This window comes from Triturus cristatus, chromosome 12 (assembly GCF_964204655.1).
Source record: "Triturus cristatus chromosome 12, aTriCri1.1, whole genome shotgun sequence".
Classification (NCBI taxonomy): domain Eukaryota; kingdom Metazoa; phylum Chordata; class Amphibia; order Caudata; family Salamandridae; genus Triturus; species Triturus cristatus.
Genome location: NC_140595.1, coordinates 368394297 through 368416813, shown reverse-complemented (window position 1 = coordinate 368416813; position 22517 = coordinate 368394297). Strand labels below are relative to the sequence as shown.

Below are 22517 nucleotides of genomic sequence, written 5' to 3'. Positions count from 1 at the left end.
TTAGGATTACCATTTTCCATGGTAATGGTTGCAGTACAATGGTAGTCATTACCTGAAGTTCCTTGAGATGTCTCTTGTAGACCCATTTTCACAGTATTATCTATTTTGTCAACATCCATCCAACTACAGTTAGTTACGTCGCCTATGTTTCCAACAGAAAAATTGACAGTCATATGTCAATCTATTTAACTACATCTCCTAATGGAGCATATCTGTTATATAGAGGTATATACATTGGGGAGTTCAATCTCATATTTAAACTAGTGTTATTATAACTAGGTCTATAGAAAAAGCCCAAAGGCACAGCCATTATACAATTTGTATTATACAGGTTATCTCCTTTACCATGATCCATTAAAATTTCCAACAAATCACCCACCAGTTGTCTGCTTCGAAAGTTTACTACAATGCAATCTCCCTGGCATACTTTCTTTGATTTGCCCAACCACTCAGTTCTCCTTAGCATTATTATTTCCTGATATAAAATGTGCACACTGATATTAGTATTTACTGAGAACCAATGAACCACTTGACTCTTAATGGTGTCATATGTTTCCTTTTGGGTTTCCTGCAATTTAGGCACATTCTTTAAAACAATAACATATGGCGTTGATTCAGGTGGAAGGTTTAAACCCCCCCAGAATTATTTTCACGATATCTAGGACAAATCTTCTTATCTAATGGTAAGATCGTGGGTAATTTTATAACATGATTATCCTTGTCTAAATTAGCTAAGCTTACATCTTTAGGCAGACAAGGAGTATCATTTGGAACTATTGTATTGCTTATCTGTCTTTTTACTACAACACTTGATCTATTAACCAAACTTGACTTCTCTTTTGTAGTTCCATTTTGATATTGTCCTTTCTTAGAAGAGTTAGAAATCTTAGATATTTTACTTTGTGTTTGGGAGGGTGAAATTTCAGTGACCATGTCCATCAAATGTATCATATCCTTCTGTATCTGTTTAATTTCCTGCATTAATCGCCTTTCCATACAATCCATTTTGCCATGTAATTTCTTGCATAAAGTTCAAAATCTGTGGGTTTCTGTTTTACGGTGTCATCAACCATTCTTGTTATCCCCATAGTCCCTTCTTTGTTATTCCTCTTAAGTATTGGCTTCGCTTTTGACATTGTCTTTGGTATATGTTTCTCCATTACACTATTTGCAGATTGTCCTGGTTGTTTCAGCTTTTTTGCTGGTGGAGATATCAGTGAAGCATCATCTGATAGTTCTGAAATTTCCAAAGAGGAGGTTAGAACACATGAATTTGGGAATTTACGATTATTCAAAACATTTGGGTCATTTACTACAGTGATAACTTTTCCACTATCTTCTACAGTATTCTCATGGACTAAGGATTCCGTGCCTCCTTCTAAGATTGTCTCCTTTATGGCAGCATCAAGAGCAGTTTTGGTTGCAGCCAATTGTTCCTCTACATGAATAATGTCATTATTGATAAGACCCACTGCACTCTTTAGATATTTCGTGATGGGAGCGTTCTTTGTGGGATTCACGCACTTCTTCACCTCCTCTTGTAATAGCTTCCTTTTACCCATCTCGAGTCTATAATATAGGGCAAACTGGTATTATACATCGTTAAGGTCTCTTACCGTTTCTTTTTGTTCTTTTTACCAGGTGTAAGGGATATAGCCCAGCCCTGCCTTGTCCTGTCACGAACGGGCACAGACGGGCCCGCCTTTGGCCCACGCGCGTCCCGTGCTGCGGGAGCCCACGGCCGCCTTTGAAGCACCTCCTGGCGCTTCCTAGTGACATGGGTGGCCGTGCGCCACAGAAAGAATGCTGGGAGAAGAAGTCAGGCAAGCAGGAACGGCGGTCACACCAGCCCCAGGCATTGCGGTCTCCTCAGACCGTTAGACAGCAGGTAGGCAACTGTTGACAAGCTGGAAGAGAGTTTTAGCGGGACCATTTTATCACACCTGGATGAGAGTGTCAGCAGTAGGTTGCTTAAAGACTAGCACTAAAATGAGTCACTGTACGCATATCTCAGAATTAATGTGTGTGGCGGGGGCTGAGAAACATAGTGGCAGATAGGTTGTTGCTTACTAGGTTAATTTCATATTTCAGCTTGGTAGAACCCCTTAATTCCAGCAAGACCATTCAAAGTCCTGACGCCAATATACTTCTGATAACTAGACTGAGCATGAGGCCGCTAGGGGCACATTCTTAAACAGCATCTTTATGATGTTTGATGCCACACTGAGCCGTTTGGTAGAATGTCCTTCAGCTGTGTGGTGCCTGTATAAGTCCAGCCCTTGCATCTCCTGTCGCAGACCATGTATGTATGTTACTACCCTTAGCATGATGCTGCTAATTTCCTCTTGCAGTATATCTCTACTCCCTGGGTCCCTGTTTTCTTAAGGATCCTGTGTGCATTTGTTTTGGTCCTATTTCCACTATCTATACCATTTATAATAATCTGCGGAATAGGATCTGTCTATATGGATTATCTGCAGGGCTCAAGTTGTGTCACTTTTCCTGCCGTTTCTAGCCTTGCTGAGAGGCCAAAGTCAGGAATAGAGGATGCCCTGCTTCAGTAACTTTCAGGGACCCTTTGCCGCATTTACTCCTCACAGACCAGCGCTGTACACGGGGCGAGGACTCCAGTCCCCAGGGTGCACCAGACCGAACACAGCTGCCACGAGTGAGGGGGGAGGCGTGGTCTATCGTGCTTCAAGCGCTGCCTCTCCCACCACGGCGCATGATACGCGCGGGACGAAGCCTGGACCAAGGGTGGGCCTGTCTGTGCCCGTCTGAGCCTGGAGGAGACTGGGCTGGGCCACCCCCCTTTCACTGAACTCCCGCTATACTAGTTAGCATTATCGTTGTAAACTATTTATTGAAGTGTTCTTGAGTATCTGTCATCAGTATTATGAGTAAGGTTAAACGTAAGGGGTGGGAGGGCCAGGGGTGGCGGATACGTTGGATGCTTTTTTGACACGGGCAGAGTCTGTTTCAACACATGAAATAGAGTTGACAGAAAGGAGACTCTCACTAGATCCACGTTGAGCATCTATTGAGGCTTTTCCACCTCCACCATTACTCATCCCGGAGCCAGGCATAGTACCCGATTGCATGCCTATGGTAAATTCCCCATCCTATGCGCTCCAATCCAGCGAGCTGTCTATGACAGTTAGTATCCCTTCTCTTTTACCCACACTCCTGCTAAGATACTTACTCACCATCAAAAGTCATTGCAACACACAGGTGAGGAGGGTATAAATAAAAAAAGGAAGGCACGTGGCCTGCCCAAAACCACACACCAGGTATGCAAGATATCAAAAACTAAGGCAACTATCTTGGGAAGCGAGGGTGTTTCGATCTCCGTAAGAACTGGGGCTACTGAAACCCAGGTACCTAATGATCCTGAGAATGTCATCTTTGCTAAACTGGAAGAGAAAATTGCGGCTATGCTCGACCTGTTGTTTATAAAACTGTTGAGCATTGATTTAAGATTAGCAAAGATTGTGCAATATGTTTTTTCCACAACCCCCATGGTGAGAGAGGCTGTGTCTGACAGATCGGCTGGACACAGATTAGCAAGTGTCCCTGAAGTTAGCATTTCCACTGATGTGGTTGGTCGCCCTACCCTCACTAAAATGAAGGCTCCTACGGTAAATTCACAGAGTATTCAATGTCACCTCCCGTAGTGGACGAGTAGAGTACCAAGTCTCAAGGCCGCTACCAGCAGGTGTAGTGTGTCCTACCAAAACTCTCCATCTTCCCCTTGAAGCTACACCATATACCATTATTTTATCGAATGTGCCAGTACTTTCTTCAAGTAGTGATGAGCACTGGTCATCACTTAAGAATAAGGCCCTCCATTTGTTGAATGACAGAACTGGGTTGGGTAACCATTTATTTACAGAATTCAAAATGATACGTAGAATTCCATGGGTAGGGAAAACCCCAAAAATCTTTAGAGGTGATTGTGTGGTCCTGAGCTTTGGGTCCCCGCGCCTAGTCAGAACCATTTTAGACAGGGCTGGGGCGGGACACACAAGCAGCGATAATATTAATATATTGCCGTTAGGCTTCTTCTATCGGAATATTCCACTCAATGTAAAATGAAGAGATTACTTTAGGAAATAGATTTGAGCTTTTCTCCAACTTGAAGGATATTGACTGACTAGGTTCATGTATGGGCATTAATAAGCCTTTGCCCCCTATGGTTGAGTTGGGTGAGGGAGATTGGGATTTAGGTTTTAACAACATAGGAGGCCCATCCTCACCCATACAGTAAGGTCAAACATGTGTCAGTACCCAAGTTGTATCCATGGTAGGTAAGGCAGGGGAGTGCAGCATCCAACCTGCTGGTAATTATTTGAATGTAGGTGTAAGTGGCCCAGAGGAGGCGAGTGGTTTGTCTAATTTGAAGAGTTATAACTGTAATCAATATGCTAATGTAGGACGCACATTAGTCTCATGGAATGTAGCGGGTCTCCAACAAAAAACTGTTTCAGTGAAGTGGTCCGCCTTCATTGAGGGCCACGATATACTGTTTTTCCAAGAGACGTGTGTGTTGGAGCATGTATTTCGACAGGGTTACTTAAATTTTGCAAAGGTTGCGGAAGGTGGGCAGCGTGGTAGACCGAGGGGGGGCCTTACAACCTGGGTCAGACAATCAAACAACTATAAGGTGGAGGAGATTTATATCAATTCCAGGGACATCCTTATAATTAGGATACAGCAGGTAAATGTACCTGACCTGCTTCTCATTAATGTCTACTCAAGGGGTCTGCAAGGCGGTAAAGCCACTCCCATCATCGATATTTTAGATAGGTTTTTAACAGAACATAGAGGTGACAATAATTTGATAATAGTTGGTGTCTTTAATTGCATGTTTGAACCTCTGGACCTTTATGATGTGAACCTCAGAGCAGAGGAGGATGTCCAGTGGTCTATTCCATCGTTGGATCTTTCTCCAATTAAAAAATGGGCAAGAGCGACTTTACAGTTAAAAGTGCTCTGTTTGGAACAGGGAGTCCGAGCTGTTAATGGGAGATCGCCCTCAGATAAGCAGGGCTCGCATACCTATAGCTCTGGTTTACGTAGTAGTCACATTGATTTTTTCCTGCTTAATAAGGAATTTTGGTCCAATTTAATTGATATGGTGGTCTGTGAACGCATAGAGAGTGACCACAATCCGATAGTGCTCTCCCTTCAACCCGCAATTAACAGCTGTGCAGATTTTGTTGGGGGTGGAAATGGGAACGGAGGTAGAAGGGATACCAAAGAAGCAGATATATTTAATATTTCTTGCTACTGCAGTTCTTAGGTTAAGTATAGCTTCGTACTGGCTCCAGAAAGAACCGCCCACATTCGAGGCATGGCGGGCTCAGTTCTATCAGGTTTATAATATGGAGTATAGTTTATATGCTATTAAAGGCCAGCGTAAGAGGAAACTGGGATGTCAAATTTGGGGCTCAGTTGAGCAATATTTGTCTTCAGATCTCTGAATATAAATTCAATTTAGTGTTTATAACCACAATGTTTTTTTTTTTTTTTGGTGTATGAAGTGGTGACATTTTCTTCAATTGTATATTATTCTGCCATTGTATTTGCTATTTGTTTTTTAAAAGGACCATATACGTACGGTTTGTATGTACATTATGTTCTATATTGACTATCTCGAATGTACTGACTCATGTATTCTCAATAAAAAAAATTCAAAAAAAAAACCACAAAAAAAAACCCGCATGTTCCCTAAATGAATTTGGTAAGGATCCAGGGAAAGATTATGTGGAGGCCCTACTGACAAATAATACCAGACGAGTCAAATGGGCAAATGTGATTAAAAAAGAGGAGCACCTGAAGCACATGAGTGGTATGATGGTTAATGCCCTGGGTATTCTTCAGTCATGTGCTTCACAGGAGGAGCTTAACGCCATAGTTGTACAGGTCCACAAGGAATAATTTAATAATCTTAAATGTTTTTTTTACTTCCAAAGCTAAAAAAACCCTGATTCGGGGTTTAAGGCTGCAGCATGGTATAACACTTCATGTCGTATGACCTATAAAAACCTAGCTAGTGCAATCAGGTCAAAAAAAAGGGTTGACATTCGTAGGGCCAGGGTTGATTACAAGGCAGCCCAATATCGTGCCAAAAGGGATTGGGATGAACAACACTGGTCAGAATTGCTTAAGCCTGTTTAGGTAGAAATATGACTACCTTCTGGCACTTGGTGAAATGGGGAAGTGGGGTACCTAGTAAGGTACCTACAAACTTTGTAGATACAGATCAGTGGGTATCGCATTTCAAGGCTCAGTTTGCATGTAATGGGGACGAGCAGGATTGCTTTGATATGCTATCTCCCACTTCTACATTGCACTTCACCAAGAAAGATGTGGAAAACGCTTTACTTTTAGTGCCCAGAGGGAGGTCGCCTGGGCCCGATTGTATTCTCGCCGACCTGTTCCTTTATGATATTTCAAATTGGGCACAGTATATTCAGTTTCTTGTGAACGCTATTGCAAGTGGAGCATCAATGCCCACTACTTGGGCAGGAGGGGAATTGCTCCCCATTTATAAGAAAGGGGACCGCTCACAACCTGGTAACTATAGGCCGATAAGCCTTATAGATTGTATACAGAAGGTGGCGGCTAGGTTGGTACTGAACAGAATCCAGGCTTGGATTGAGGAATGTAATAATCTGTCTCCTCTGTAGGCGGGTTTTCGTGCTTGTATTAGCACTATTGATCAGGTGTTCAGGTTCATCCTGATATACTGGTGTGTTGTATTACTAGGGGGAGGTACAATTTATGCAGCATTTGTCGACCTTAAGTCGGCTTTTGACCTTGTTCCCCGTACCAGGATGTGGCAAATCTTTTTGTCACTGGGAATGCCACGAGATCTTCTGGCATTTTTGGTTAAGCTACATGTTGCCAATTATGCGCAGGTGAGATGGGATGCGCAGGGGAGTACTACCAAAAAGTTCCCTGTAGAGAAGGGTGTTAGACAGGGGTGCGTTCTAGCACCAACCCTCTTTTCACTATATATCAACGGGGTAGTGCAATATTTCAACAATTATCCCACGGATGCACCATCTCTAGCCGGGATGAAAATCCCGTTGCTTATGTTTGCGGGCGATACTCTTATAATTTCCAAGACACGAAAGGGCCTTCAGCGTGCCCTCTCAAGATTTGAGGAGTTCTGCCAGGACCATGACCTTGTAGTCAATGTTGACAAAACAAAATATATGGTCCTACATAAACACAGGACTATTAAGGGTAGAGTCGAGATGAGGGAAGGTACTCTGGAACAAACCCAGGTTTTTACTTATTTAGGGGTAACCATTGGTAATAAATAAAGTTGGAAGCCCCAAATAGACTTGCTCTCTGTCAAGCATGCCCAACTTTCAGGAGCTTTGTTAAAGGAACAGCAACTATCCTATACTAAACCCATTGCTCCGGCATTACAAATGTATTCCTCAAAAATTTACGCTTCGATACTGTATGGGGCTGAATTGTGGGGTTACGCCAACTTAGACTCTTTGGTAACAGCGCAAAATAAATTCTTAAGGTCATTGATTGGCCTCCCACAATCCACCCCACTGTTACCCTTGTTTTTAGATCTGGGCTGCTATTCGATTGAGGATGTGGCACACTATAGGCCTGTGGCTTATTGGAGAAGGCTATGGGTTACACCAGAGCTTTCGCATTATGCCCAAGCCCTAATGGAAGTTAGGGAGGCTGATGGTATGAGCAAAATCATGTGGCTAAAACAAGTAAAGGCCACTCTTTGTGATATGGGGATGATTCGTCTATGGGCTTCCCCAGCTAACAATGTTTTTCCGTCAAAAAATGAATTTAAGGCAGCATATTGGAATATGCTAGTTATGAGTCGATTTGCTGCCCTAATGGGCCCCTCCCTGTCTAGAGACTTTCTCGATCTTAAGCACAAAGTGAAATATGAGGGGTATTGGGATCTGATAACCACCAATAAAGACAGGAAACTGTATCACCAGTTTAGGGTGGGTTCGCTCCCTACTAATGTATTTACCAGCAGCTGGTGTAGCTCGAATAGTAGCAATTGTCTATTTTGTCTTAACCCTTACGAATCATTGGCTCACATTCTTTTTGCTTGTCCAGCCTATAGAAAACCAAGGTCTAGATGGTTGAAACCCGTATGTTTAAACCTAGGGACTAGGTCAAGTAGCGAAGCATTCAGGATTTTAAAAACGTCCACTGAAGACCATATTGTGATTGCTGTCGCTAAGTTCTTGGGCTGGGTTTGGGTGATTTGTTCAAAGAAGAGGAGCTGCTAGTAAATGTTTTATGCTCTATAGTTTCACCTCTGATGATTTTCTATGTACCACGCATTTTTTTAATATGTTTTCTAATGAACTTAATCTGATTGTATACGAATTAAGGAAAAATGGTCACCCTAGGAGATAGCATTTCAGGGTTGACCATCTAAATTGGTTTGTTTTAGTTCTTTTTAACTATTTATTCCTCAATTATGTATTTTTTAAAGGAAGGAGTGTTTGAAACCCATGTAACACACCTGTATGTTTACATGGCTATATTTTTATATATTCTCACCTCTTTGTTCAATGTATTAACTTTTGTGATTTTATAAATCGAAATAAAGTTTTGACTGACTGACTGACTGTCACTTTTCTTCGAAGCCATTCAGTAGAATGGGTCAAAAAATATATATCCAAGCAATCACATGGGAGAATTGTGGAGTCCGCTAAAGTCTCCTAATTACTTGTTGGCAAGGTTACACAGTGCATTGCACATGTATCAGACCCGTTGCTGTAGAGAGCCCCAGCTGACAGATGACCTGATCGTTATTACATGATCATCTTATGGTGTTACCCACATGGGATCCTACCATGATCCTGGGGTACCTGTTGCCTAATGTGGAGTTGACCTGCCCCCAGAGAAGGAAAGAGAAGATCCTTTGCTCCTCATCTACTGTAGCACTGGCCTGACCTGTCCTCTACATCCCATTGTATCCTTTTCAAGCACATGACCTCAGCTGGGGTGGGGTAAGCAATGCACAGCCTGGGCATAGAGAGGTGATGATTAAATGGTTGATCCATCAATGCTTGGCCCCCCTCACTATGTCTATCTGGACCTCACATTGCATGCCTTGTAGCCCGAACTCTGCGCATTTGCTCCCACAGTAGGTATCTGACTTTCTTTGAGGTTCAGTCGAGATGTGGTTACCACAACAGCACCCCCTTCACCCTTTGCACCACACCTGTAATCTTGGCTTTGGGGATGAAGGCATAATACTGCATAAAAGCAAGAAGCAAACGTACTACAGGGAAAGCATAAGTGAAAAAAAAAACATTGCTTTGTTTATCCTGCCTTCCAATTTATGCTGCAAATGTACTGAAACTGTATTTGTGACCTCCGTGCCTGCCCTTCATTTCATATCCATCACATGTCTCCAAGCTCAGAAAACAGACAAAAATGGTAATTTGTCAGCAATTAACAGGATCACCATATCATTTTACAAGTGGCTTAGGTAACAAAAATCAGGATTTTTAAAAAGATAGAATAGTAAATGTGGCCTTTACAAACCACACTCCTCTAGGGACACCTAACACATTAAATCTTTTTATAAAATACCAATTAGCGAAAGCATAAATAGGGGAATCTGTACCTGTGATAATTGTTAAATTAAGGCATTACTTTGGTAAATGGAAATTTACACGTATTTGGCATGAATACTATTCAATAACGTATGGAGTAATGATTAGATAACGAAATTTAATGGTTTTCCCTAATACAAATCTAAAAATCCTAGTGACATGCATTGTAAAGCAAAGTAAAGCAAGAATGGCTCTTCAGAAAGCATAGGCAATGAGAGGTACTTATAGACCAAGGAATCTGAGCAGATAACAATGGCCTCTTACGGCAGTGTAGGTAATAACAATTGTATTGACAGTGTGGGTCATAAATGACCCAGGGAGGCAGAATAACTAAGAATGTATTCATGTGTGAGAATAGAGAGAAGTGCCTCACATCCTTACTAGACAAAATAGATCATATGTGTAGCTTTGGGGAATTTTGATGGTGTTGATGCCTCAGTTGAGTAGTATAGGTAGTAATGTCCACAACAGGCAGTTTGGGAAATCATTTAGTCAACAGGTATTAAAGATATTGTACGTGCTATCAGGCATTGTTTTGAACAATTCTCCCATCTGGTAATAAGGATTAAAACTGCCCTATTAAGAAAAATAATTACACTATGGCCCAATTTGACAGTATAGATGCTAACTACCCATTTAGTTGGGATGCTAATAGGTAATTATATTACCTGGAGGCATTGCAAAACAATGTGTGTTTCATATATCTCTTCATACCACCATTTACCCTTCTCCTGGGGATCTATAAGACAGATGTTACTATGAACTAGTTTTAAGGCTTTCAATGTACCAATCTTTGATGAATGGAATGCTGAACAAGTCTTCCTAGGAATGAACTGTGGACCCGCAGGTCACCTTAGATTTCAGAAGCAGGCATTTAACTCACTGAGCCATCTGTCTGGTTAATATGATCCAGGAAACAATATATGACAGGTAGTATAAATGATAACAGCCTTACTGGGCAGAAAACATAATTCCCCAATGAGGCAGCAAATGTGATAAATGATGCATCATAGTGTAATGCAAGTAGTAATGCCCTTTCAGCCAGTGTAAGCAATAGTCACAACATTGGGTATGTAAGGTGGTAATTAGTTTAATAACCATTCTAGGGAAAAAGGATCCTGTCAGGTTATATAAGTTATGCTTCAACCTCATGATTCCGACATGCAGAGCGTCCGCCTCCCGCCTTAAACCTAAGGTCCAAAGAACATCATCTGCAGTGTTCCCCAAAGGTCCTCACTGAGTCATACCCTGTTCAACACATGCATGGCCCCCCGGCGACGTGGTATGAACTTCATATCATACGCTGACAACACTCAGCTCATCCTCTGCCTACCCTCAAACCCCACTAACACCAACATTAATTTCCACAGGTGCATGAACAGTGTAGCCAGCTGGATGCAAAACAAATGCCTCAAACTCAACACAGACAAAAACAAATTTACTCATCTTCTGGAGCAACACCTACCCATGGGCTGACTCCTGGTGGCCTGCGGAACTGGGCCCCTCGCCCCCACCCACAGACCATGCCAGAAACCTCGGCATCATACTCAGTAACAACTTAACCATGAAGAAGCAGATAAACTCTGTCTCCTCAGCCTGCTTCCTCACCCTCCACATGCTCTGAAAAATATTCAAATAGCTCCCCATCAACACCAAATGCACTGTCACCCAAGCCCCCATCACCACCCGCCTTGACTACGGAAACTCCCTCTACATGGGTATCACCTCACAACTCCTGAGCAGACTTCAAGGCATCCAAAACACTGCAGCCAGGCTCTTCTTCAACCTCACAAGAGGAGCCCACATCATCCCCCATCTCAGAGTCCTCCACTGGCTCCCCATTCAAAAAAGGTGCCAGTTCAAACTACTGACTGAAAGACTACAAGGCCCTGCACAAAAAAGCCCCAGCCAACCTCAACCACAAACTGAACTTTAACCAACCTAGCAGACAACTACGATCCACCTCCTTCTCCCTCGCCCACATGCCCCACTTCCACAAAAGCAGAAGCGGCGGCCGCAACTTCTCCCACTTGGCTTCCAAGACCCAGAATGGTCTTCCAATCCACCTCCAGACTGCACCCAACCTACAGAAGTTCTGACATGGTCTAAAAATCTGGATGTTCGACTGATAGGATAGCCTCATGGGTGATAAGCAGTTCTCTACAAATCATTGATTTATTGATAATTGTTCCAGAAATGTTCTGCACCCACTTTGGAAATATTCAGGAAAAATAGTAATAAATGTCAGATTGGGTATATGACAGCTGTCAGGAAAGAGAAGAATACAGAGATAGAAATCAGGGTGAAACAGGGAAAGCGTGAAAAAATGATGGAGAAAAAGAAAGAAAAATATTAAGAGTGAACTAAGACAGAAACAGCGAGACATCTGAAAACTGATATCCGATACAGTGATTGTAGTGTCATGAAGACAGAGACAAAAAATGTGAAAAGTAAAAAGAACAAATCAATACAAAGTGATAATGACAGATGTGTGTTTAATAGAGAGAAGGAGAAGGGGGAGGGGAAGAAAGGAGGGTGAGACTGAGTGGATGGAAGATGTGGAGGGGAGCAGACAGATGAGGCAGGAAGAGGAAGTAAGGTCAAGTGAAATGGAGAAATGTAGATTGAAAGAAGAAAAGTGAACAGTAGAGGTGTTAGTACACAGAACCTGATGGGGAGAGAAATTCATTCACAGTGAGAGAGGAGGTGAAAAAGATTAGATTGGAAAAAGGGAGCGAGAGAGGTAGGAAAGAAGGAAGAAGATGTGAGTGAAGATGAAGAGATGCAGAGGAGAGAAGGCCAAGAGAAATATACAAAGAGATGAATAGAGTAGAAAGAACCAGTGGAAAGTAAGAATGACAGGGAAATGGAAAAAGAACAGACATGAGAGAAAAGAAGAGAGTGAAAGGCTATTGGGTGCTGAGGGGGTGTGGGGAAATAGAGAAAAGCATGACGGGAGGGGTGAGAATCCACAAAATATATTAAAAGGTGGGGTCAAAGGAAGAATGGGAAGTGCAGTGAGAGAGAGAAAGTATAGGTGAAATATTGTGAGAAAGAGCGAGAGGACGAGGGAACTTTACTGTGTAGGCTTTTGGATGCCTCAACAAGTTGCTGAAAGCCACCTTAATCAAAATGACTCTGCCAGCAAGCCTGCCAAATAACAGATTTGAAGGTGTGCAATGAGGGCTTTCAATTGAAGGTGACACCCATTAAATATAGCTGACTTCACATTATGTTATCTTTAATGCGCAGCACCTCAGCCCTCACTATTGGTCTTCCAGCATACGACTGTGTAGGCCATAGGTCTTCAAACTGTGGGGCGCGCCCTCCTGGGGGGGCACGCACTTCACCCCACCACTTCACCTTCTATTGTTGCTTCCAGGCACGAGTCGTGTATCTCAGCCCGGGCTGCTGCAGCTCCAGCTGCTGGGGGCTTGGCTGAGAGTGTCTGGAGTCACAGGTCTTTAAAGGCCAGAGGCGCCACAATTTCATGGGCGGGGACTAATTCTTCCAGCAATAGGAAGCGTGGAGATACAGGGGCTCTAAGAAGGGGTGAAAAAACAACGAAGCTTCGTTAACGCGTAACTGGTCTTTTAGAGACCTGTGAAGTACTCGGGTGCGGCTGGCAGCTCCAAAACTGTCTGTGTGTGTGCCCAGGAAGCTGACCCACCCCGGGCTGACACACACAACAGGGGGGGTGGGGGCGCTGAAGCCCTTTGAGCCCTATGGGCATTGCGCACCTGCCTGATGTGAAGGCATTTGTATCCCCCAGTTCTTAGTCAGAAGCCCCTTTTTTGGGCGGCAGCCATATCAAGTCAAAATACACCACTGGGCCCAGCAGCTACCTCATCCTTCTGGTCTTCGCAACTGCAACTTGTCAAAAGAGTATGCCTCTGTTCCGGATTTCTCTTATCTCTGATCCACACTTTGGGGACTCTCCTGCACCCACAGGGTGTGTTCGAACTGCGACCCTTTGCATGTCAAAACTGGTCAGACAGAAGGTCCTGTATGACCCCACGGCCCTAACTGCTGTTGAAACTTGCAGGGACGGCAGAGATTGAAATGGGACAGCTCACAGGGGAGACTGCCCACTGGAGCTCTCCTCGATCCATGTGACGTCTAAAACCGGAATCGTGGCCTTCTGCTGCAACGTGCTGAGGCGGTGGTGCCTGGCACCAGTCGCAGCATCACTGTAGCAAACCACAGTCACACCCACACTGGCACCACGTCAAAGCGGGTGTTGCACACTGCCCAGAATGAGATGCCAACAGATTTTATTCCAGAATCAAAGATACTTATTTTTCTGATATCTTGTTTAGGGGCAAGGATGTGGCACAACAGCCAGAGCTGATGACTGTAGAGCTGGGAAACCAGATTACATTCTTGATGTCTGCTCAACATCCTGTGATTCTGGGTAAATCACTTAATCTCCCTGTGCTTACAAAAAATGAATGTGTGCTTGTGTAAGGCTTGTGTAATGTAAAAGATGCTCCTGTAAAGCGCTCCAATACCTTTGGGTCATGTTCGTGCTATATAAAACTGCAAAAATATATTTCACAATTTTGTGAGCACTGCCGTTTCCAGGCACTGCTCAAGACTGGAAGTGGAGCACAACCTAAGGATGCCAGAAGCAAGAATCCATCCACACATTGTCTCTGTGGAGAAAAACATGCACTCCCACACCTGTGTTTTGGGAGTGTTTTTGCTAATCTATCCTAAATTTTGTGTTTTATGTAAAAAATTAAGCACCAATGTAATTTTTTGTGCAATTATTTTTCTTGGAGACTTTTCATTTGAACTTTAGAATAAGCACATGCACTACAAAAACTTCAGTTTACTAAACACTCTTACTTTATTTAATATTATTTGCCCTATACCACCTGGGCTCTGCAGGAGAGAATGGCCATCAATGATGCAGAATACCAGCTTCCAGAACTTTTTTGTCAGGTGGTGGTGGCGGTGGGGGGGGGGGCTTGACGTGTAAAAAGGTTTAGATGGAGAGCTCGACCGACAAAAGTTTGAAGACCTCTGGTGTAGGCTCTACGAGATCCTGGGTTTAGAGGAGGCATGAGAAAGGAAGATGAAAGGACACAAGATTGGAATATGGAAGCTCTAACTGAGTGTGACTCTCACATAGAGCACATACATACAGGCTGTTTCATAAATATGCACTAGGTATACTATGTAAATTCCAACATCTCTCAATTCATAGAAAATCTATGTGGGTTCTGTATATCAAACAACCATGGTGTTACATCAGTAAATTTCCCCCATTAGAATCTGTCCCCTGACATCAGCCACTCATAGCAGCGACATCAAAGGTGGAGAAGAAAAACATCAGGGCCTCCTTCCCACACTCAAGGGCACTGTGTCAGAATGTACTGAGCATTATAAAAAGGACAGTCTATTTTACAAAAGCAGAAAATAAAATCATTTTAAAATTTCCTGTTTTGTGTCTACATCTATTGCACAATTGCAATACCTTTTCTCCACTGGTAATAAAACACAATTCTCACAAAATTATAGAACTGAATATTTAGATTGCTACATTGACTAACAAATATGGTTGGTCTGAAACTAAACAAATTGAATAATACAGTGTTGCTACAATATTAGAGAAATACATTTTATAACAATGGCTGCAGAAGCAACAATGCACCCCTGATCTGCATTATTGGGCAAATAATGCCCTCTGTCTGTTACTGGCATGGCATCAATGATGTCAGGAGACTCCCACCCAGAAAGCTATATTCCCCATCGAAATATTATTGGATTCCTTGCTTGTCAGTTTACATATATATATTTTTCACCACTACACCAAGGATGTAAGTGTAAATCCACTCCACAGTTCATACATGTCATGAGAGGTGGGGTATGGGTCTGCAATACAAGCAGAAGGGACAGGTCAGTCCCCTGCCTTCATGTGCCTCCCTTGCTACTGCCCTGATCATATTCTAGTTCATCTGTGAATGAGGGTTGTGCTAGACTCAGCACCTGCAACCAACTTGAGAGCAACATTTGTGAAGTGACAGCTCCCTGGGCAGAAATAAAATTTGGTGTTTGTTGTGGGGGGTAGGTCGTTGCAGTGTGATGGCGATCTGTGAGGAAGATGGGAGGAGGGCAGGGGTTTGATGGGGTGCTAACAATTATACTGAGGTACAATAAGGGCTTGCACTGCCCATGCATCACTTTTAATATGGGAAAAGGTGGCATACCGAAGCACAAGGGGCTTGGAAGTAAGCCCCAAAGTCTTTAACGGGTCCTGATTGAGACCAAGTGGGATGGACGAGCTTCTGTTTGCATTGTACTAAGTATAGACATCTGCCTGCTATGTCCCATTGAATGGTAATCCCCAAGGCTGGGCTGAGCTCGCCCATGCCCAAGGCCAGCCCTGTTTGTGCGCAAATTTCATGTTTGTGAGTTGATATGTATAAACACCCCTCATTTTGCGCAATGTACTCTACTAATTTACTACTAACAAAACCTACACACTTTTTAATGTCTCAATACAGCAACCATACAGCATCACTCTTTTAACCACCTCTCATCCATTGGACAATTTAGAACTTTATAACATGAACCACATGCTGCACCACCATCCCTAACTCAGACACCTTCAACCCTAAACAGGCGCAAACAAAATGAGCAACATGCCACTCTTCACAACTTCTCATCTCCATATCTACTGCATAACAAGACTACTCTACAAAAACAACACAGCTCACCAACTCAGACACAAACCCATCAAAATACCATCTTAGCCTGCTGGACGAGGAACACAATACAGAACCGCTTCACTATTGCTATCCTCGTACAGCTAATACTACCACTAAGTACACACCTGCTACTAGCCAACAGAATACTGATCACTATTCTACAAACCAAAAACACACAATCACCAAAGCACATTCTTTAAACTGCCTACTAATAAATGCTTGATCATTCTAAAAAAACAAGCATCGCATCTACGACCTTCTCACTGACACACAACCTGACTATCTCTTCATAACTGAATCATGGTTGGGAGATGACATGGCTCCAGTGCTGCACAAAGCCATTCCTCTAGGCTATCAAACTAGCACACAAAATCATATAGGGAAAGAGGAGGTGGCCTAGATGTTGTATTCAAGCAAACATTAAATATCACTAAAGCTGACGACGTCTCCATAAAAGGTTGTGAGGCCCTCTTCACCAGATGCAACCCTACACCATCTTCCTCCTGCAACTTCCTACTCCTTTACAGACCTCCACCTAGAAATGCCACATTCTCAGATACACTTCTAGACACAGTTTCAAACCGGATAACACTACATTCCAACCTATGCAGTCTGGGTGCCCTTAACATTTGGTTTGACAAACCCAATATGCCACATCCGAAAACAATCACCACTGACCTAGACGCACTGAACCTACATCAGAGCATCCACAAACCTACACACATCGCTAGACACATTCTAGATGTCATTTTTTGCAAACACAGAACTAGTTACCTTTCAAACAATGACTCCAGTCACATGGTCAGACCACCATTTGTTTGCTTTCCAACATAAAACAACACAATGCATCCGCCTATCGACCTTGAACAAACTCAATTTCAAACACTTATAAACACAACTAACATCTAGTATTAATCAACACACAATAAAATTCTGTTCAAAAACTATGTGAGTGGCTACAGGAAGCTTTTGATATCCTAATACTACTAAGAACAACCCAACAGAAAAAAAGAAAACAGGAGCCTTGGAAAAAAACAGAGATAAAAGAGATAAAACAGCAAATTAGGCAACTGCAACATACCTGGCTCAAAACAAACTCCAATCAAGAGAAACTTTACCTACAGAAACTTAACAGATCATACAAGTCAGAGATCAAAAAAGTTAAGAAATATAATTATTCAGACAGAATTCAAAATGCTAAATATGCAAATAAAGAATTCTATAAAATTCTCACTGAATTTCCTAAACCAAATTGCCTAGAAGGATGTCATCCCATAACTCAAGGTTTCAAAGACAAACTGGCAATTGATTACACGACCAAAGCAGACACGTTAGACTCCTATTTAAAACAAAGAAAAAACACCAGTGCCAATCTTTTTCCAAACAAAACACGCGAAAGTATGCAAACCCAGCCTTTGCATTCCTTCCAACAAATATCACGTGATGACCTTATGGACCTGGTCAAAGCAAGCAGGCCATCTGGCAGCCCTTCTGACCCGTGTGCACCACAACCCTTCAAGAAAATTCTTCTAAATACCGCTGCTGCCATACCAGTAAGAAGAATCATCACCAATTCCTTAACTACGAGAACATTTCCAGAGATCTCAAAAAGTCATACATACCCCCTTTACTAAAGAAAATAAACCTGGATCCACTTACCCCGACAATTACAGACCGATTACAAATGGACCTATCCTGGCAAACTGATAGAAAGAGCTGTATTCGCCCAGATGTTACAATTCATTGAAGATAATTCCATACTTTCAGACTTCCAGATAGGATTCCATCCAGGAAGAAGCACAGAATCTGTCCTCGTTGCAATCTGAGATGACCTTAAGTATACAGTTGATCAGAACGGGGTTGCTGCACTACTTCTCTTGGACCTCTCAGCTGCCTTTGGCACTGCTGACCATGACACTCTAATACAAAAACACTACAATGCCGGCATAGAGGGGACTGCTCTGGACTGGGTCACCTCCTACCTCCAAAATTGAACTAATGTCATCCATAATCCCCCCTTCATCATCCAAACCGGGCTTCACAAAAGCAGGGGTGCCTCAACGCTCTATCATCTCAACCATGCTTTTCAACATTTACATGCAGTCATTACCAGCACTGATCAATCAATTTAACCTCACATGCTGTGACTATGCAGATGACACACAAATACTACTAAACTAGAAAGCCCTGAAGACATTGGAAATACACACATTTTCAGTTGTTTCAGAGCCATGGATCAGAGGATGACATGGAGCCATATCAAATTGAATACTCAGAAAATGGAAATACTCATGTGTTATGATTGGAAAATTATAACCCACTCGCCGCCTGGCCTGATGATCTGGGAACGCTGCCTAAAATAGGTCAGGAAGTAAGAAACCTCAGAATTACCATGGACTCCAAGCTATCAATAAATGACCAAGTGGACAAACTAGCAAGATCAAGTTTCGTGAATTTAAAAACTCTGCAATGCATCTTCCCCAACCTGGGATTTCCAAACAAGATCCAGACTACTATCTCTCTTTTTCTGTCTAAACTCAATGATGCCAATAGCCTCTACTATGGATGATCTTTAACAACTATGAAAAGACTACAATGGATTCAGAACTCTTCATCCAGGCTACTCTTACATATAAAGCCACAAGCACACATCTCCCCACCTTGAAGGACCTACTTTGATTACCGGTTGCCTGAAGATCCACATTCAAGCTGCTTTGTATCACCCACAAAGCGATACATGGAACAGGACTGCTCTTCATCAGGAATAAAATCACCAAATACATTCAACAAAGAAACCTCCGTTCTAGATTAGCACCTTGCCTAAATATCCTACCATCGAGGAAAAAAAACGTAGGTGACACATCCTTCTCTGTTCAGGCAGCCTAACCATGGAACTCTTAACCCTCAAACATAAAATCCACGGATAACTACCTTATCTTCAGAATACTACTCAAGAGTGGGCTCTTTCCCAGATAACTACCATACTTGAACAGATATATACAGCATATCTCTCAGTATATAAGCATTTATTTGGACTGTAGATGTGTACATGTATATGTTTATTGCTTTATATAAATGTGTATAAAAATGATGTTTATAAATATGTAGATGTTAGTTAATTCTGCTTAACAATTGTTCATATTACTTATGGTTTTATTATTCTGTTTAAATGTATATAGGTGACTGCATAAATCAGTAATTCTTTTATCATAACTATCTAAAATTGTGTCACTACTGAATTACAAAAACACATAAAACAAATAAATGAACTTAAAGTAAAGCAACACTTGAAAGTCTGAGTTTATTAAATACAACTTAAATCCACATATGTTACCTCCCATGTACTTATGTATCTTTATATGTATTACTTTAATTTTAATTCTGCATCTCCAAAGCACTCCCCTATTTGTCACCCTATAACTCTCTCAATATATTCTATATCTCCACTCTCCTTCTTATCCCAAACCCTATTCTACAACTATGATCCACAAAATAACCTGCTCTAGACTCTTCCCTCCTCTACCCCTCCTTGCATCATCTCATACCTCTTTTACTATACATATCTTTCAAATAAGTCTTTCTGAATCTTTCCCTCTGACTCTTCTCCCTCCATCTCCCCTTTTACTCATCCTAAACCTCCTCCTACTGCTACAAAAAATATATAAGAACAAATGAATTAACTTAACCCCTTCGCTGCGGCGCGAATTCCGCCGCAGCGCTGGGGGAGTTAGGGATTAGCGCGGCACCGCCATGCTCATGACGGAACCACGCCGTCATGAGTCACGGGCGAGCTGTGCTCATGACGGCGTGGTTCCGTCACGACTCCGCCCACTCTCTATTTCGCCCGCACAGGCGGGGAATTAGTGCCGCGTGGGAGGAGCGGCCGCCAACGGCCGCAGCATGACGGAACCACACCGTCATGAGCACACGCCGCCCGTGGCTCATGACGGCGTGGTTCCGTCATGAGCACACAAGGGGTTAAAGTACAGGAACACTTAAAAGTCTGAGTTTATTAAATACAACTTAAATCTACATATATTACCTTCCTTATACATATATACCTTCCGAAAACGTATGTATCTTTATATTTATTACTTTGCTTCTAATTCAGCATCTCCCATGCCCTTCACTGTATCTCACCCTATACCTCTTTCAAAATACCCTCTTCCTCCACTCTCTGAATAATCCCAAACCCCATTTTACTGCTACGATCCACAAGATAACCCTTTCTAGACTCTTGCCTCCTCTCCTGCTCCTTGCATCGTCTCATCCCTCTTTTACTATTCAGATCTTCCAAACAGGCCTTTCTAAACCTTTCCCTCTGACTCCTACCTCTTCACCTCCCCTTTTACTCATCCCAAACCTCCTCCTACTGCTATGAGCACTAAAAAACTCAAAACAGTAACACTTTCTAGACCCTTCCCTCTTCTTTCTCTCCACTATCCTTTTCAATTCAACTAACAGACTAGCATGTCCACCGCTGAAATTAATTCATATTTCCCTATACTACTTCCCCACTATACCTGTTTGGGTTCCGGAGTAGCGTGTTACTCGCCAAAAAAGGGCTTTGGCACCTCATCAGGTGTAGTAAGCGCCTTATAAATGCAATTACAATTACATGCATTTGGTGCGAATTTGCACATGCGCAAATAGTGCTTTTCCACTATGCATGTGCGCAGATCGAGAAAATGTCAATCGGGCACTATGTAGGCATCTTGCCCCAAATGCACAACCCCCCTTTTTGAGATCAGGAACAAACATACAATGAGAAATATGGATGTTCTTTCCAAGGCGTTTAGAATTTGTGACAGGAATACTTAGTGTGCGTTCAGATGCCACAATGCTAAGTTTATCGATCAGCTGTTGTCTAAATGTTTGCAGAATGGAGCAATGAGTTTATGAGCATCAAAAACACACATTAACTGAAGGCCTGATATAGTTCACAGGCCCCTCAAATTCATGGTACGTCTGCATGAATATGCATCCCTGCCAGAAAAGGTTTTGTGGTGGATAGCACAAGAGGTAGGAACTTTCGTGCTACAAGAAAAACACTCTACCATGAATAGCGTAAAAGGCCAATTTATTAGGACATGAATGCATAGCTTCAACTTTATTAACAAATAACATCAACTTTGTCGCTAAGGCCCAAAACCTCCAACCTCACGCGTTCATTCACCTCTTCCCCCAAACTTTCATTCCCAAACGTCATACCTCTTTCCATCCTTCTCCGACAAGGTACCGCCCCTGGCATTTCTCCTGCACTCCCCTCTTCTTCCCACCCAAGGGTGCGGAAGAGCACGCACGTGACTACCAACCCCACAAAACTTTTGTCCGTCATCTCCGCAACCTGTCCTAACTTTGGCAGAATAAACATTGTAATTGCAACATAAATTCTATTATCCGGAACCCCTTCAACATGTAGGGTGGGTGGGCCGCCAAAACTTTTCTTTACCCTAGAAAAAAAAAAAAAAACCCTTCCCAGTGATGCATAGGGTCCGGAAGAGGCAGGTCACGCCTCTCATGCCCTTTATATTCCTCCTGCATGACTCGCCCCTTCCCCCCTACCCACCTATCCCTACCCATGTCCACACTGGCCGTAGCGGGCACCGGGCAATCCCCCGGTGCTTCCCAGTCCGGCCCTGCCCATGTTCTGTTCACCCCAGCACGAAATGCCCCGGGGAACGACTAGTCTGGGAAAAGGATAATCTTTTTAATTTTACATAGTTTATATCATTTTTGATTTATTACGGGTTGGGGATATCTGAATGGGGGCCCATTGGAAAAAAGGCCTTAATGAGTCTGGTTTAAGCTCGTTTAGGAATAAGAAACAGGTGGCTTGTTTCGAAAAAATACCTCCAGGAGGACATACATTGCAAAGTTTCTAATTAAAATGTAGACATTATTGCCACCATCAAAACAACAAGAACATAAAGAACACGCCTGCAGCTGAGACAAAAAAGATGTGCTTTGAATGGCACGCACGCATCAAAAACAATTCATTCTATTCTTGACAGTTGCTCATGCATTTGTCAGAGGAAAAAGAAATGGAACAGAAAACAATTAAAATAAATGCTAATCCAGATACGGTGTGTGCGAGGGCTACCATTCAGGCGTGTTGTCAGAATAAATAAACGTATGGTATTTATAATTCTGTTGTTTTTAGTTACAA

The 22517-nt window shown here is 42.6% G+C and overlaps 1 protein-coding gene across 1 annotated transcript in view; it reads right to left on the bottom strand.

Moving 5' to 3' along the window:
* Window positions 1-22517, bottom strand: part of CDH8 (cadherin 8) — an 815205-nt gene that overhangs the window by 236427 nt on the left and 556261 nt on the right. The gene's annotated exons all lie outside the window — the stretch shown is intronic.